We start from the raw sequence: 18,106 nt of genomic DNA, 5'->3' as shown, positions 1-18,106 counted from the left end.
GCCCCACTCAGCAGGCAGTCTTCGCATGGTCAGAAGAGAGGCAGTGTGTGGGGCACTGACCACGCCACTGACCGTCCGTGTTCAGGCCACTCGACAAAAATGCCACAGAGGAGGTAGCTGAGAACACGGATGCTTATTGCTCACATTCTGGAGATGGGGGGTGGGGGGGCAAGACTGAGGTCCACAGTCAAGACGCCAACTGGGGGGTCACGCCAAGCCTGTCCTGGCTTGGGGAACCTGCCTCCTCCCTGGCCTCACGGGTGGTCACTGGCCCCAGCTCGGGCTCCACCCCCACGACCTGGTTACCTACGAACAGCCCTATCTCTGCACCTGGTCGTGTTGGGGCTTAGGGTTCTACATGTGGGTGGGGGACAGACACGCGGAGCGTATGTGGCCATCACACAAACGTGGCCAGAGAGAGTCCAGCTCTGGCCAAATCTTGTCTCCTTTCATCTTGGCAAGGAGCTAGAGAGGACACAGGCAGGACGGGGAGAGTTCCAGCCCCGCTGACCATTCTACGAGGGGAGGGAACCTGGACGCATGGTCCATGGCCAGCCCGTGGCCAGCCTCTGTGGCCAGCCTCCACCTTGGAGGGGCCTTCCCAGGCTGGTAACCGTCGCTGCCCCGCCCTGGGAGCTGCTGCTTTCCACCATTTCCGTCACCTGTGTTACCTGCACCTGGGATCCAGACGCATTAGTGACCTCAGAGCAAAGATGCAGGTGACACACCCCCGGGACAGCGGTCAGTCCTGCACAGAGGCCACAGTGCAGGAAGTCCCTGTCGGGGTGCCTGGGTCCTGCCTCAGTGCTGGGCCTGCTGCCTTCTGCAGATTCAAATGACCTTCTCAATTCGGGGGGACTTATTCATTCCCCCAGCCACACAGCCCCACTCCCACCCCCAAGTCCCCACTCTGTCCTCTTACCACCAGTGACTGGAGGGCACTGAGCTTCCCAAGGAATGGGGTCCACCATCGAGTCCCCCCAGTCCAGCTTCCATGTCAAGGTACTCTCACTTCCATGTTGGCCGGTGCAAACTTTAGGGAGTGCACGCTCTCCAAGGGGTGCGTCATCTGTGCACAAAGCAAGGAAGCAGACTCTTAGTGTGGAAGGTTTTTAATAGAATTGCTGTCAAGGAGAAGGAAAGAAGAAAGGCCTTCAAATAATAGTTTCCCAGAAAAATGCCCCAAATCACCCCTCTCTCATGGGCAAATGCCCGCCAGGAAGCCTGACCTGGAGCAGGGCCTGTGAGGCTGAAGCTCGCGCAAGTCAAGGGGCTATCGGGGACGGGAGAGGCCTCCCCGCTCTCCCGCCAGCTCCCCTCCAAGTGTCTCTCCACGTCTCTCCACGTGTCTGACGCGAGTCAAAGCTAGTCTATGTCCATGTCACCCCCAAGCCGAGACCCGTCTTCCTCGCTGCCGCGTCACTCAGCAGACACAGCCCCTGCGCGCCGAGCCCTGAGCCCGACCCTTTGTCACACTTCACTGGGAAACAATTTCTTTTTTTTCTTTTAAAGATTTATTTACTTGTGCATACAAGAGCTGGGGTACAGGCCAGAGGTGCGGGGGGTGGGGGGCAGTGAGAGGACTCCCCAGAGACAGAGTGGGGAACAGAACAGGCAGACTGACCAAAGTACACTGCTGGGGGGAGCAGCGGGGAGACAGGAGAGGTCTGCTGCACCATGTGGGTAGCTCCCTGGCCGGCCGGAGATCGAACTCGTGCTGCAGAGGCTGCTGACAGCTTCATAGTGCTGCGGCTCAGCCCCTTGCACCACCAGGGAGGCCCTAGGAAATGTTTACAACTGACATGAAGGCGTCAAAATTCCAGAGGTCACTCGTCTGCAAAATATAGTGACTTGTCTCGTAAATCAACTGATGCTGCTGAGGAAGGCGAGCATTCCAGAAAACACCAAGTAGCTATTTGGGGTACGAGGTAGTCATGAGAGAGATCCGGAGGAGGCCGCGAGCAGAGCGCCTCACTCCCGCTGCGTCTGAAGCTGGGCAGGAGCCGCGTCCTCGTTTCCGAGATGCTCCTGCGGCTGGTCGCCAGGCCGGTGGTGTTTTGCGCGGAGAGACCCCCAAGTTCCCCCACCAAGGCCTTTGTTCAAGGGCAGCGCTGGGAGCCCTACACCCGGTGCGGGCCACGCGGTGTTCCTACCCCAGGCCTCGCCTACAGGCGCCTCGGCGCTGGCTGGTGGGGGCGGCAGCGTCCAGGAGGCCTCGGGCTGCTGCTGTGCAGCGCTGGGGCCGGGAGTCCTGCGAGGGACGGGCCTCTGGACACCTGGCTGGCATCGAGGTGCTCCGGGTTCAGTGTTGGGTGGCGCGGGGAGGCCTCGGTGGGCATCTGGCCGGGGTGCACACTCAGCAGAGGCCTCTCCCGGCCAGGCTGGGGGCTCCTGCCCGCGCACACCAGCCACTCTCAGCCTCGTCTCCGCGCCCCGGCCACGCCAGCCCGGACCACCCTGCCTTCAAGGACAAGGTGGACAGCGGTGCCTGAGCAACCTCCAGCGCTGCGAGTGCCGGGCCTGACACCCGGGCTTTTTAAGACAAGACGTGGAGGGTTGTCGGGACGCCGTGGGCGATGCCCGGAACAGGCTCTGTCGCGCAGGCGAGGGCCTCTCCGCGAGGAGCCTTCATGGCCCAACGCTGCCCCGGGAGCGAACCCCCGGCACTTGCCGTAGCCACAAGGGTGGCACGTCTTCGGGAGCATTGACAACAGAACACGAAACAAACACAAGAGGCCTCCCCTCGCCGCCCCGCCGCTCCCCAGCATGGCGGTCCCGGGGGCTCAGCCCAGCGCTGACGGCTCCGCGCACTCCCAGGCCCACCAGGCGGAGGCCGGATGTCCAGGGGAGGCCGGGCCCCGACCCACGCGTGGCGGGAAGCGCCTCCGCCCCCGAGTCTGGGCACCGCGGAGGGGGCGGATGGGGCCGCCGTCCTCGTTTGTCTCCTCAGCCCCTCAGCCCGGCGTCCCCGGTCTGCTCGGGGGGTTTCCGTGTCGTGACCTGAACGTGCCGCCTTTGTCTCCACCCTCAAGTTCAAAGACCAAAGACGTCAAGTTCTTGGGGTCAAGGACCGTTACTATGAGTTGTCCCCGCGTCTCCCGTCAGTCTGTCCGTCCGTCCCTCCCTCCAGCCACCCAACCCCTCCCCGCCTGCCCGCCCATCGCTGGCCCATCCCGCATCCCTTTTCCTACTCCCCGGCCCGCCCGGCCTCGTCCCTGCCGCGGGGAGACCCTCTCCTGTTTCCTCACCGCATTTCTCTCGCGCGCGTGCTGCTCCGGCGGGCCCTGCTTTTTCACTTCTTGCAGAGAGCCTTGTTTTCCACATTTCCCAGCCTCCTCCCTCCCTCCCCAAGCCCCTCGTCTCTGCATCCGTCTCTGGATCCAGGGGATGAGCTGGCCAACAGCCGCGGGAGGCCTCACGGCAGTGGCTCGGCGCCTCTCTCCTCCTGGAGACGCCTCACGACCCGCCTCTGCGCCCCGAGGCTCCCGCCACCGCAGCGCGGGCCCCGCACGCTACCCCCGGCGTCCGCCCCCCGGGTCTGCGCTGACTCGCAGCCGGGTCCTCTCTTCTCCTTTCCTACCCCGGGCCCGCGAGGGGCCACCCCACAGGGGCGGCTGCCGGAGCTCTTGTCGGAAGGAGACGCGGCTCAGACGCCCGCCCCGCCGCAGCGCAGAGCCCCCGGGCCACAGGGGCCAGGAGATCGTCTCCACAGGAGCGAGAGCACGCGGCACGGAGGCATCTTGGTTTTTAAAAAATATTTAGAGTTACCAGGAGGGGAGGCCAAAGCGTGAGGCCCCTGACGGGTCACGGGGGCAGCTCGGCATTGAGGGTCGTCACCCCCGATGGGGGCAGCGTCAGCCACCCCTGAGCAGCCTCGGCTGAAACCGAGGGAGCGGCGCAGGCAGGGCGCGGGTGCACCTGGCCCGCCACGCGGGGTGTTGTGGAGCCTCTGACACCCCAGCTCAGGTTTGGAGGGGCTTCCCGGGCAGGCAGGCAGGTGGCTGGACTCCACCTGAAGCCCCAGCAAACCACGTGGCTCCCCGGGGCCTGGGACACCACCTGTCCTGGCCGCCACAGCTGGCCAAGCCGTGCTAGGAGGCCCCAGGAGGTGGGGCGCCACCCCTGTCCCTCCTGGGGCTGCTTCTGCGGCCTTTGCTAGAGTGTGGCCCCCTTTTATTCAGTCAGGGTGTGGCTGTGCTCACCAGCCTTGGAAGCTGGACTCGAAGGCCTCACGCGTCTGGTCGCCCAGGAGAGACCATGGTGAGCGAGAGCTCGGAACGGGCCTGAAAGCTCCGAAAGCGATTCCAGCCCCGGAGCCTGGAAGGAGACAGTGACCCTCAGGACTCACCCCAGGAGGTGGAGCTGAGGCTCTGGAGGGAGACCCCAGACGAGGGCATGCGGGCCCGTCCTGGCCCACGCCCGATGCCCTGGGAGAGGACACTGCCAGGGGGAGGTGGGCCTGGTACGTGGGCTGGTGTCTCCAGAGACAGTGGTGGGCTCTGTCCTGGCTGGGCTCCGGGCTAGGGTGAGGGGCAGCAGGACCGCTTGGGGGGGGCGTGTCTGTGTGAGGCTGAAGCCAGGGGGCAGGGGGAGGACTTGAGGAAGTCAGGTTTCCAACATTCAGGATAAAATTGTGACCTTTTGGGAGAAGTTAATGAAAATGCTGAATCCATTTCCAGGGGCTGAGAGGATTCTCCTCTGAATGAGCAAATTCATGCATTGAAATGTAGCTTTGCAGGAACGATTTAAAAGATGAACTCACCCCTTGCACGGCTGACGGAGCCCACGGAGTGTGCCCTGCCTTGGGGAGCACAGCCGTGTGCAGCTGCGTGCAACTGTGTGCAGCTGTGGCTGCTGCTCGGGGAGGTGGGCGGGGCGGCTGGGCCAAGTGCTGGCGGTGGGTCAGGGTGCCCTGCCACGGGTGTCCAGCTCAGGGCCCCTCTCTGCTGCCCGTCTCCTTTATCCCCGGCTTCTAGAGAGTCCACAGTGTGAGCGCTTGTGATGCTTTAGTGACCAGGCAGACATGAGCCAGAATTAGTTGCCGGATTGAGAGCAGACATGGCACCTGAGCTGGGGCTGGAGGCCCAGAGTCAGGCAAGAAAGGTTGTTAGGAGGGAGGGGTGTCGGGGGGTGGGGGAGGCTGTTGGGAACCAGGCGGGTGGGAGGCAGACCAGCGCTTTGTTTCTCCGGCCACTTTAACCCAAGCTTGGCGCTTCTCCAGGACCAGCGGGGCTTCTTCGATGCCCGTCTCCCTGGGGGCAAAACTGCCCGTGGCACAGAGGCCTCACCCTAACGCAAAACTTGATATTACATGCCCTGCTGTGTGTGCCCAAAGCAAGGCGGTGCCCACCTGCAGCGACACATACGCCCTTGGGTGCTGGAATATTCCCTGCAGGCACCAGACCAGGAAAGCGCCCCTCTGGGAGGCCGGGCGGGGGCAGCCTGAGACCTTCGTCCTCAGTCTGCTGTGAACCACCAACGGCGCTTGACAAAATGAAGCCTTAAAAGCTTTGACCTAATCGCAGCATGGAAGCCTCGGCGTGCTCTGCGCCCGGCGTGAAGAAGGGGCCTGAAGCCGCCTGAGCCCCATCGCCGTGTTTCTGCGGGTGACCGGAGCCGGTGTGGGGGTGAGACCCGTGGCAGCAGCTTCGACGCAGCCCTGGTCCCTCTGCCTCCCGGGGCGCGTGTCCGCAGCAGCCGTGCCGGGCGCCCGCGCAGCCTCTCCCTGCCCGACGTGGAGATGACGTCGGTGCAGACACTCCCCGCCGCCGAGGCTGAGGTGAGAGGGAAGGTCATCCGGAGAACTTGCTTCTTTGGTCCTTTTTTGGGCCAAACTGACCAATCACAGAGGGAGGCACGTCCCTGCTTTGATGCCCTGAACCTCATTTGTCAAAAGCCCTTTCTTGGAGGGCGGCCGGGGTCCCGTCGTGGTCTTGGAGCTCGAGCCGGTCGAGACTCTGCTCCGACAGGCCCCATCTCTGTTCTCTCCAGGATGGAGTGTTTCTGAGCCCCGTCTCGGGCAGCCTCCACACGCTCAGATGTTGCTGGGTGAGAGTGTTCTGTCTTCCAGGCTGCTTTTATTTAAAAATTGGGAATGTGGGGCTCTCACGAGCAAGCAGGGGGTGGTGTGTGTTGGGGGGGTTGTTGGGTAGCGGCCCAGCTGCTCCAGCGGGCGGTAACTGCACCTGCTCCTGGCCTGTCCCGATTCCTCCCAGGCACCCAGGCTGAGGCCAGGCCACGACCCCCAGCCCCTGTATGTGGCCTCGGAGGTGGCCGGGCCAGTGGGGAGCCAGCACGGCTGTGGCTGCGCCCACGGGCAGTGCAGCAGCCGAGGATTTCTTGTACACACACTGTGGAAGCATCCAGGTCGCTCTATTTCTGGTGCTTTTCGGAAGAGCAAAGGCTCTGGTGCCAGTGGGAGGTGAGTGGGGGCAGCGGGAGACTCTCCAGGGAGCGAGGAGGCGGGGAGCCATGGGGCGCCCGGGGTGGGGGCTGCAGGTGCACGGAGCCTGGCGGGGAGTCCTGGGCATCTCAGCTGCGCAGGCCCTGAGTCAGCAGAGAGACCCCGAGAAGGGGGTGGCTGTTGCTGGCCCCCCCATGCCCCTGCACATCCCTGCACACCCCCGCAGGGGGCCACGGTGGGTGGCTTGCTGGAGGCAAGGAAGGCGTCGCTGACACCCCGTGGGAGGGACCCACAAAGCCATGACCAAAAGCGAGAGGACGGCTGCCCTCCTCCTGCTGCCGCCCGCTCCCGCTCACCTGGAGTCGGGGTGATTCCTGCCGCAGGAGTCGCGAGCAGACGGGAGACACGCACGAGGCTGGCTTAGGGACCTGAATACAAACTCCGAAATCAAGTATTAGCGAACTGAGCCCAGCGATGTGTCTGAAAGATTTAAAAGCGTCCCCACGTGAGATGCGTGTGGTAGGAGCCAAACACCAGGAAATCATTCATCAGTTCATCGTGTCATCAGGTTCAGAGCCGGTCATATGACCAGCACACGTGTGTGGTGCACATGTGTGTACATGTGTGCACACGTGTATGAGATAGAACTTGGTAGAATTTATCAACAGAACAAAGCATTTTCTTGGTCTGATTGAGGGGATCTAGCACAGCAAACCCACATCGAATGCTCAAGTCGAGAAGGTGGTCTTGCGGCTTCTCGTAAACGTCAGGCACGAACATGCTGCAGCCGCACCGCTGTCTGTGCTGGAAGCCCCACGCAATAGCAAAGGAAAAATTAAGTGAAGGACATGAAATTGGAGAAGAAAAGACAAGCTGTCGTTATTGGCAGAGGATGCCAGGGCTGATGCATAAAGATTAGACTCCTCGACATACTATTATTCTTTAAAAGATGAATTCAGCAAGATTCTCAGACAAAAAATCAACATACAAAAGCGACAGCTTTTTTCCCTCCAGGCTGGGGAAAGCACAGGACGAAATTGAAAATACTGAGCTCATCCATGGTAGCACAGAGCTCCAGAACATACTGGAATAGGTAGAAACAAGCTTATTAGAATTCCTCAGAGAATAGAAAGTAGACCTTAAATGGAGCGAGAGAAAATGAAGGAGAAAGACTGAATTCATGTACTGGAGACTTAGATTCTCCCCAAATTACTGCATAAATTTAATGCCAGGTCAATAAAATGCAGAAGAGGGTTTTTAATGAATGTGACAAGCTGAGTCTGAATTTGTGTGGAGGAGTAAATGGTCCCAAGTGGCCGAGTCATTTAAGGCAGAACGAGAGGGAAGGATGCACCAGCTGGATGTCCAGAGGATGATGAAGCTCTGGTGTTTACAACAGTGGCTTACGGGTGCAGGGGACACAGCCTTGGGGGGCTGCAGACAGGCTTGGGGGCTACGGACAGGCATAGGGGCTACAGAAAGGCTTGGAGGGTGCAGGCAGGCCGAGACAGGACGGGGCAGCACGCTGGAGGCATTGGCGGTGCAGGAGAAGCTGCAGCTCTGCTGAGGCCGGGGCAGGGAGAGAGGGCCGCTCCATCGGACAAAAGACTTAGGTGTGGGCCTCCCTGGGCGCAGTGGTTGAGCGCTGGGCTGTGAAGCTGCCTGCAGCCCCTGCAGCGCGGGTTCGATCCCGGCTGGCTGGCAAGGGTCCCACATGGTGCGCAGACCTCTCCTGCAGCGCCCGCTGCTCCCCTCAGCAGTGTATTTTGTCAGTCTGCCTGCTCTGCTCCCCGCTCTGGCTCCGGTGAATTCTCTCACCCTCCCGCGCTGCTGACTGTACCCAGTGCTTGTGTAAATAAATCAATAAATCTTTTTTTTTTTTTTTTTTTTTTTAAAAAAAAGACTTAGGTGTGAGTCCTGAAAACTCTTTCAGAAGAGACTGGCAGAAAGGCCAGTGTAACTTTGGGGTAAGAGAACATTTCCCAACAGACACTCTAGACACTGACAGCGTCTGAGCAACAGCACAGGCTGAGGTGGGGCCGAGCCTGCGGGCGGACGCGTGCAGTGGACAGCTGGCCCAGGCCGGGCCTGGGATCTCGGGAAAACTCCCCTGTGCGCGACAGACAGAACTCAAGGACAGCGCAAGACAAACACCCTCGTGGGACCCCAGACCGGGGAGACCCCCGGGAGCGGAACAAACCCGAAAGGCTGGTCAGCTTTCCAAAGGACGCTTGATCTCAGCAGGGATGGGGGGCTAGGTCCCCCTCATTGGAAGAAAGCGCTGCCCTCCTCCTCCTCGTCTCTGCAAAGGACAGCAGTTGAAGATCAGGCGCTGCCCAAAAAAAGCCAATTCGGCAAAAGTTTGCAGCAAGTTTTCAGACCTCTTTAGACCCTGGATGTCACCACGCTGCAAACACAGCGGGCAGCCCTGGGGTCCCACGGCCCTATCAGCACAGGCCCCCAGGCCTGGCCCCAGCCCTGGGATATGGGGGGGTCCGGCTCAGTCCCTGGCCACATGCATGCTCTGTGGAGGCCTGCCAGGCCCCCGGCACCAGGTCAGGGGTCCCCAGAAACTTCCCCACGCGGGCTCTAGAATGGACAGTTCAATGAGTGGACATTTACAGGGCAGGTGACCCTTTGAGAAAATCTCCCTGAACGGTGCCCTCAGCCGAGGGCGGCCCTGGAGTCGGGAGCCAGGCCCTTCAAGAGCCACGGCTCAGGGCCCCTGTGGGCACTGCCTTCCGGGGAGGCGGCAGCTGGGCAGCTGCAGCTCAGCTTTTGTCTAACGGGCCTCCCTTCCTGCTGCCGGACCCTCCCCCACCCTGACGCCTCCTCCGCGCTCCCGCTGCAGGGAGCCGGCGTCCTCTGCCAGGCAAGGCCCGGGGAGGAAGGGCCTCCTGACCAGCGGTGGGGTGACTGCCAGGCCTGGGGCTCCGGGTGGCTCCCCTGAGACCACGCAGATCCGCCTTCTCTGTCGCCCCCGGTTTCCGGGCTGCTCCCCCGAACAGCATGCGGGTGGGCTGCCAGTTTCCACAGGCCTGGCCCACCGCGGGCGGGAGCCCTGGGAAGAAGCGGTTTGGGTTAGGAGTCTCCCCCGGGCGCTGGGAGCCCCCACCCAGGGCTCTCTCCTCCCACACGGCGCTCTGCTCCTCCCTTAACCATTGTTTAGTCTTCACCGAGAAGAGAGGCCAAGAGGGAACAGGGGCGCCCCACAGCCCCATGCCCCAATCCAGCGGAGGGAAGGCCTTTGTGTGTGCATCTGGGGGCCCCTCGTCTGCACCCCACGTGCGCTCCTGGCCCCCTCCTACCCAGGCCGCCCGTCCTTGTGCCTCTGCCGTGTTGGACACGCGACTGTGACAGAGCCCTCCACGGGGCTCCGCGCCACCCCACTGGGCAGAGTGAGTGCCTGGCAAGGGCACGTATCACACATGGCAGGTCCCACGGCCCCAGGCCCCTTACCTCCCGACACGGGTCTGTGGGGCCGCTGGCCTTGGCCGGCCGCGCCCTCGCCGGGCCCAGCACCTGAGCAGCCTGGCCAGCTCCCCGCCCCCCCTGTGCCACCCCCGCCCCAGCGCCAGGCCCCGCCTCTGTCTTCTGACCTGGACGCCAAAATGCAGTCCACAAGCGGGGGCACTTGGACAAGGCCCCAGAGAAGCCCTTTGGAGGGTCCTGAGGGCCAGACCCCCAAAGCCTCCTTCCCAGCTGATGGTCAGGAAGGAGACCCCACACCTGGACGTCCCCAGTGGTCAGCGGGAGTCCTCTGGGCTCCCCAGAACCATGTGGAGCAAAGGGAGACACCAAACTGCCCTCTCGGCCTCTCCCCACACTCCCGCCCACAGAGCCCACCTACACCCCCAGGCCCCTGTCCCCACCCTCCGAGCCCCCCGAGCAGTCCCCTCTGCGGGGAGCAGCTGCAGGGAGGGAGACCAGGCCACTGAACTCAGGCTCGTCCTTACGGCAGGGCCCCGGGACAAGTTGGGTCCTGCTGCCCAGCGTTTCCCCAAGGTCAGGGCCTCACACTCGCCTCAGCAGCCGGCCCCGTCCCGCCCCAGCCGCCCACCTCCTTCTTGCCTCCGAGAGCAGCGTCTCTCTTGCCAGGTCCAAGTTTGCCACTTGCATCTGTGCCCAGTTTCCGCCCACCAGGCGCGGCTGATGACGACCGACGCCCTGTGATGTTGGGGGGCAGGAAGCCCTTCTGGGTGGCCCCAGAGAGAAGGGGTTTGCTTCCCCCCCAATGGGGGGCTGGGGCCCCGTCCGCTTTCTCCCTGGTGAGCACGTGTGACAAGGGCGAAGGGCTCGGTGGGGGCCTCCCCCCGCCCAGCCCCCGGCCACCTCCCCAGGCCGGGCAGCTGGCGTGGCGCGGGCCTGCGCTGCGTCTCGCCGTCACCCTGCAGCAGGCTCCGCGTCCAGACTGCACATCCGTCCTCACCCTCCAGCCAGGCCTGCGGAGGTGGGTGCTGCTGGACTTGTTGCTTGAACGCAAAATCTGGGGTGTCTTTGTGATATCGGGGGCAGGGGGCCCCACACAATCTCACAACAGCTCTCCCGGAGAAACAAAGCGGCACGCCTGAGCTGGCGCCGCCAGGCCCCGGCCAGGTGGAAGCTCCACGTGGAGGGTGCAGGGAGGCGGCCATGGGCCCAACCAGCCGCCCCCGCGATGGCGCAGCCAGGCTAGCGAGTGGGATTTCTCACGGGGCGGATGATTCCTTCTTCCGGGGTCGAGGCGTGTGACCTAATTTCTATCTGGTGTCCAGCAGCCGCCGCTCAGAGCCCCGGCCTTCCACACAGCGCGTGGGCCCCGGCGTCCACGTCCGTGTGTCTGTCTGCCCGAAGGCCGGCAGAGGGCATCCAGGCCTGCGAGGACGCCCAGGCACGCTCCGCACAGCACAGTCCCCACGAGGCCGGGCAAGCAGCCCAACACCAGGCCGAGTCTGGCGAGGGCCGGCCCGTGGCAGAGCGGCGGGCGCAGAGAAGTGATTAAAGAGGGTCCCGAGTGCGGGCGCTCGGGGGTCAGTCTCCTCGGCCGTGGGCCACCCGCAGGGGCCGGGGAAGCGGGACGGCGAGACCAGAGACCGCGGCTCTGGGGCAGCTGCACGGCCCCACCTGCCCTGCCTTGCGGCGGGCACCTGAGCAGTCTCTGTGGCTCCCCAGCGTCAGCCTCCTGGCAGGGAAGGGGGCCGCTCGCTGGGCGCCCACAGTGCCGGCAGCAGGGGACCCACAGCCACCTGCCACCTGGTGTGCGAGGCGCTGAGCTCAGACGCCACAGAGGCCGTCTACCCTCTCTCAGCCAGCGGGGGCCGGCGAGGCGAGGCGAGGCCAGTGCCCCTTCTCTGCTGAGCAGGGTCCGAGCCCAAGAAGCTGAGACACTGGCCTCGGCCCCCGCCGAGGGGGCTCTGGTTCCAGGCACCTTCGGGGTGACCATACCCCCATCTCATGTCCACCTCCACAGGGGAAGGCCGGGCTTGCTGCAGGAAGGGCCGCCGCAGACTGGCTGGGCCTGAGCCCAGAGAGCCTGGGAGGAGAGTTGGGGATGAAGGGCGGACCCCGGTGAGTCTGGAAGGGGGTCTGCCGCTTTGCTGAGGGACCTCAGCTCTGCCTGTGAGGAGGTGGGGCCGGTCCCCAGGCCCCATGGGTCAGAGCAGCTGAGAGGTCCTCGAGGGGCAGCACCTGGCGTCCTGGCACCCCCCCGGGCAGCGTCCCGGGGGACCAGGGCTGGAGGGCCGGGACCAGCCCGCACTCCCACGGCAGCCCGGGGAGCCCGCCCGGCTCTGACTCACAGCGGGAGCCCCCGCTCCGCACCCCAGCCAGCCCTGGCCTGGCCCTCTGATGCGAGTTTTCCATGGTTATCTGGGGAAATGAGAACCTTCTGGAGCACAGGGCTGCTCCGATGCTCCTGCTCGCTCCCAGCACTTCGCAGCCTGGAATTCCTGAGCCTTCCTCCTCCTCCCGCTTCCTCCCGGCGGCAGCTGAAATCCTGTGAGGACGGAGGGAGGATTCCGCCTCAGCCCCTGGCCCACGGACCGAGGGCCCTTCCCCCGGGGGCGGCAGGATTCCCGGTCCTGGGCCCGGGGGGCTGGGGCGAGGGCTCTATTTTTCTTATTTTCTGTTCTCCTGGGAACTTCGCTTCCCACACACACCACAGAGGCTCACGTGGTCTTCACTGCCCACCCGCACTGCTCCGAGGCCATTTTCTGGCCGCGTGGGTAAGGCCGGGCAGACTCTTCTCCAGCGACAGGTTTAAGCTTCAGACGGGGGGGCGGGGTGGCAGGGACGTGCCTCGCAAGCTGCCCAAGTGTCTGTCCTGGGAGAATTGCTCTTGGGGACTTGCAGATGGATAAAGAAATTTCCAGATAAATCAAGCATTCAGGGCTTGAAAAAAAGAACGGAAACAGCTGTCCACCTGAAACTAACACAGTGTCCTCCGCCGGTCAGGTCTAAGCCAGCAGAATGGAAGAAGCTGCTGTGAACCTAAAATTAACAAGTGTGTGGCCGAAGGAAACGCTCATGTGACCTGCAGCCGGTCAGAGGGCCTGGTGGCCTGCAGCTGCCTCTGCACCCTGGGGCCTGCCTCTTCCCAGGCTGGCCACCCCCTGTGCTGGGGTCTGGCCGGCTGCTGGCTGACCCCGGGGACTCCCTCCTCGCTATGCCCAGCCGTGTTCACCGTGACATGGGGCTGACAAGGCTCCTTCTGAGGTTGTCCAGGACTGAATGGGGCAGTCCAGGGTGGAGGAAGGGCAGCTGCAGGCACCTCGCTGCTGTGTCCTGGGGCACCGTTCCCGCCTGCCTGCGAGGGCTGTGGGGCAGCCTGGTGCTCCCCGAATCCCCCTCCAACAGCAGCCGGTGGGCTTTATTGCTAAGTGGCAAGTGTGTGAAATTCGCGTGGCTTTAGGACACCTGCTGTTAGCACTGCCCAGCGTGGTCTGAGCCCTTCAGAGGTCCCTGAGAGCCCTGGGGTGGACGGCCTCGCACCTCCTCCCTCTCGGGACGGCGTGTGTCTGTCTCTGCTGGCCCCACCAGCACAGCTTCTGGGCCTGCGGCTTGCACCAAGGGCACACGGGACAGCCCCTTGCCGGGCCCCAAGCCTGGCCCATGGAGACCCGGCGGGGAGCCTCCCACCTCTCAAAGGCCACACGAGGACCCTGATGGACAGCCAGGAGGCTGGGGCAGCACCCCTGCATGGCGAGACCTTCCCCCGCAGGCACCCGGGCACAGACAGACGGACAGACAGCGGCAGAGGGAGGCAGGCCCAAGGGGCTGAGGGGAGACTGGACGGCGGGAGCCAGGACACAGGAGCTGGGGGGCGGGGACCGGCGTGGACACTGCCGCACGGGGAGTAACTGGCAGGAAACGAGCAAAGGTGCGGGATTTGCTTTTGGAGACGAGAAAGGGGCCCTCCTGGGCCTAGCGGGGAAGCAGCTCAGGAAGGGGGACCCCTGGCCAGGACCCTCTTTTTCTAGAAACCAGGTGGGGCCGGGGAAGGACAGGCCAGGCCTTGACTGGGCGTGGGGACGGCGCCTTGGGGTGCGTTGTCTTTATAATGGAGACCGAGGGGTTGGAAGTTTGGTGGAAATCAACCGAGGGGTAATGGGCCCGGGGGCGGCCTCTCAGAGAGCCACACGGCCCCTTTGGCCAGCAGAGCCCTTTCTTCAGTGAGAAGCCGCCCCGGGCGGAGCCCCCGCCCTCCCCTCCCTGTGGGACTGGCTCCCAGCCGGGCAAGGCGCCCTGAGAACTTTCCATGGGAGTCCCTGTGCCCCCGCAGGGCGTGTGCAGCACAGGGCGCCCTAACCAGGGGCCCCTGACGCAGGTTTGCGGACGGGGTGGGGGCCCATGAGCCTGAGCAGCTCGGGGTTCCCTGAGAGGCGTCAGTTCCTGGGGCTGCCTCACCGTGGCCTGCAGGTTGAGGCCGCCAGGATTCGCGGGCCCTGGTAGCTCAGAGGAATGTGCAGCTGAGCCAGCGGGAGTCGGGGTGCCCCAGGCTTCTCACGAGGCCCTTGCAGCTGGGGAGCTGGCGGGAGCCGGCCTGGGTGGGTCCTCTCCCTCCTGGGTGGGCGCCCGGAGGCCTGCGCCCCGCGTTTCAATGGTGCCATCTAGTGGCCGCCGGGGGTGGCAGCCATCCTTGAACCGTCCTCCCAAGCCCTTTGGTTCAGGGCGGCCCGGTAGGGCCAGGGCGGCAGCTGACCCGTGGGGCGCTGCTTCCCCGCCAGGCCCACAAGCGGCAGCCCCCACGGGCTCTTCCGGGTGCCCAGGTGTGGTGGGCTGTGCCATCCTGGCGTGGTCGTCATGCTCCTTCACCTTTGCACAAAGCCCAATCTCCGGACCCCACGTCCCTCAGACCCGTCCCCACGGCCAGGGGGACAGGCCGCCTGGCCCACGTGACCTGTCACTCGCGGGGCTGGAGCCTGTGGCTCACAGTCAGGTGACCGCCTGACTTGCAGTTGCCGTGAGGGCATCACCAGGTGCTCAGAGTGCAGGAAACCGTGGGGCTGGCGCCTGGCTCGGAACCAGAGGGTGGACCTGAGAATCCGACACCTTAACATGTGGGCTCTGATGCTCCTCTAGGGTCGAGACCCAAAAGAGAAGGTGCAGGTCCAGCCGAAGGCTCTGGCCAGCAGACGCCAGATATTGCTGCTGTGGGGCATCTTCACACACACGCCCACTGGAGCCGGGCTCAGCAACCTCTGCTCACCACCGTGTGTGGAGAAGGCCTGGCGCAGGCACCTGACACGGGATTGGCCTGGATGATCCAGGGCCCACGGGCCAAGGAACGCAGCCAGCGGCTAGAAGCTGAAGAGCCCCTCGGAGCTTCCAGAATCCGTCCCTCTGACACTTTGACTTCAGTTCAGCAAACTGATTTTGCTCTTCTCCTCCAGGACTGCTTGCAAGAGCTGAAACTTGTGTTCATGTCCCCAAGTGCACGGTCAGTTGTTCCAGCAACCCCAGGACACCCATGAGGGTGATGTTTCTGCATCACTGGCACCCAGCACCCTCGGTGCACGTGGGCCGCAGACGTGCAGTGTGTGTGTTTGGTTTGGGCCGTCACGGGGTTTGACGTCTTGTTTTAATTATTAGCCACCATCTTAAAATCAGAGTGTTTCTGGTGAGAATCAGAACCGCTGGCTTTGCCTCTGTCTACATGGCAACATCTGGCATCTGCTGGCCAGAACCTTCCTCCAGACCTCCTCCTTCTCTTCCAACACGCTTTTAAAAATGATTTTAAATTCTTTTCAAGGTAGTCTGGTCTAGTCACATAATTTAAAGAGACCAAACAGTGCTAAAAGAATTGAACATAAGCTGCTTTTCCCGTTGCTCAAAGCTTCCTGCCCTCATTTCATACTTTTCAGGCTGAAAATTCTATTTCTTCTTGTGTCTAAGTCATGAGCTTTCCCTGGTATGTCTTAGTGGCCCAGCATTAGACATTTGCCCTCTATTGAGTATCCAGAATGGATAAGGATCAGTCTGTCAACCCCTTCTCAATTTGATTCCCTTTTCTTTTAACCCATTGTGATGAAATCATGATTTGCTAAAATGTAAGCGGTTTTCTTGTACAACTCTTTGTTTTTCCTTGAGTTATCACTTGCATCACTTTTTTTTGGTGTCTTGGTTTTCTATGCATCTATCACAACTTTTGGCTAATGACCTAGATCTATCTGATCTGGAAAATACCCAACAGTATTATTTTCAAAAGGTTTGAATATTTTGAAAAAAATCTCCTAGTGTCATGATTTCCTGGGTGACTCTGCTTCTGGGGCTCCCTGGGCTCCTGGTCATAGCAGGGCTCAGACTCTGCCAAGCTCCGTGCTGGGATTCCCTCTTTCCTAAAACCAGGTCTCCGCTCTGAGTTGGGACCCTTGCTTTTCTGGACCCATACTGCAGCAGTACCCTCAGAAGGAATGACAGATGGACTGGTTACAGAACTCTAGCTTTGCATATTTTTCTTTAAAACTTGGGACATTGCCAGCTCCCAGCACTGGTCCTGTGCCTTTTGGGACCCCCAGTGCCATGTGACAGCTCCCCCCTGGAAGGCCTTCTTCCTTTCCCCTCGGGGACGTGGACCTGCTTTCCTTTGCACAAGCCGCAGCTGCCCTAGGAGGCCCCCCTCAGTCTGGATACTGTTTCAGGGATAGTCCAGGGATCATTTCTTCCTCCTCATCCTCACCATGTCTTTTTCTAGGCTCTGATGAGTTGGCACCTCAGGAGACAAGAGCTGGTATGCTTAGATTGGGACATTGCCAGGAGCTGTGACAAAGCGTTTGCAAAGAGGTGGGCAGTGCTCTGGGGTAGTAGTAGTGGGCTCTTGCCCCAAGGGACGAGGTGGGTGCTGCTTCCAGACTCAGAGGAAGAGTCGTGTGGAAAGGCCTTCCCAGAAGGAGAGCTGCAAGATAAGAGGGGGGAGCCTCCTCTCTCCCCTTGCCCTGATTCGGACTGGAGCTTCCTGTTGGCTTGGAAGTGGGGGACTCGCTTGGGATGGACCCTAGAGGTCAGTTTCTGGGACAGAGCAGAGGCCAAAGGGAGGCACTGGTGTCTGGAGGGGAGGCAGGGGCCAGCACCGAGTCGCCTGGTTTCTCGCCTTTTCTCTCCCCTGTCTTTTCCTCGCTCTGCCCTGGGGGTTTCCTTGCCTTATCTTGCAACGCTCCTGTGAGCAGCTTACTCTGCCGGCCTGTATTCAGGCTCGAAAGTTATTTCATTCTGTTTTGTTTTCAGTTTAAGTTTTATTCTTGTTTCTTAGACCTTTGTTTTCTTATCTCTCTGCAATTACGCTATAATTTTTTTCTTTTGCTTCCTGCCGTGCCTCTGTTTTGTCTGAGTTCCTTTACGCTATTGATTTTGATCTCAGGTCTTCATTTGCCATAATTTTTCTTGATTCTTCCCGCTCCTATTTCAGAGTGAGGCACCAAACAGCTGATGGGAAGACCCGATGAGGGCACCTCCCTGAAAGAACTGAGTTCTTTGGGGCCAATGAGATGGTCTTTTCAGCCTCATGTCACTCCTCGGTGGTCAGCAGGATGCCCGGAACAGCGCTCTCCCAGGAAGGGGTCCGACACGGAACGGAGGGTCCGTCTTCCTTCCCTGAAAGTGCTCCGTGGGGGTGAGCAAGCACACACGACTCTCTACAGAGTACTTTGAATGTGCCTTACACTCACGCTGGCTGCACAGGCCCGCAGCGGGGGGCCTGGGGACACACCAAGGTCAGGCACCTGGCCCAAGGCCACAGAGTCTCTGCGGTGTGGGGCAGGGGTGAGGTAGGACAGCAAGCTCCAGAGTTGGGGCTTCCTTATTGTATCTCACTGAAAGAGGCTGGTTGAGGAGAAGGTAGACCAGTTGCTCAAGGTAGGAGTGCAGTAAAAGAAGGGGACCTTTAGGGGAGACTTACAGAAGGAGGGGGGCTCTATGCTGAAGGGCGAGGGGCTTTGGGAGGGTCGGGGTAGCGGGCTTCCTCCTGGAGCCTAGACATGGCTGCCAGGAAATGTGGATGTCATCATGGTGCTCGGCAAGCAAACGGAGGGGTTTCTGTTCTGGGGAGGGCCCTGTCAGTTCTGGGGACCCCTGGGAGTCCACCAGATCTCCAGGTTCTTTGAGTGAGCAAGGTTTCCCCCAAGAGAGGGTGGCTTGGCCTCTCTGCCCTGAACACCCTGCTCTGGAGCCCCCTCCCTCAACTCTCACGCTGAGCCCCTCACTGGTGAACCCCCTCCCTGGAGCTGCTCC

Source organism: Talpa occidentalis, unplaced genomic scaffold, assembly GCF_014898055.3.
Source record: "Talpa occidentalis isolate TD23 unplaced genomic scaffold, MPIMG_talOcc4v2.1 talOcc4.3, whole genome shotgun sequence".
Lineage (NCBI taxonomy): Eukaryota > Metazoa > Chordata > Mammalia > Eulipotyphla > Talpidae > Talpa > Talpa occidentalis.
The sequence above is the reverse complement of the archived record's forward strand: the minus strand, read 5'-3'. Positions refer to the sequence as shown.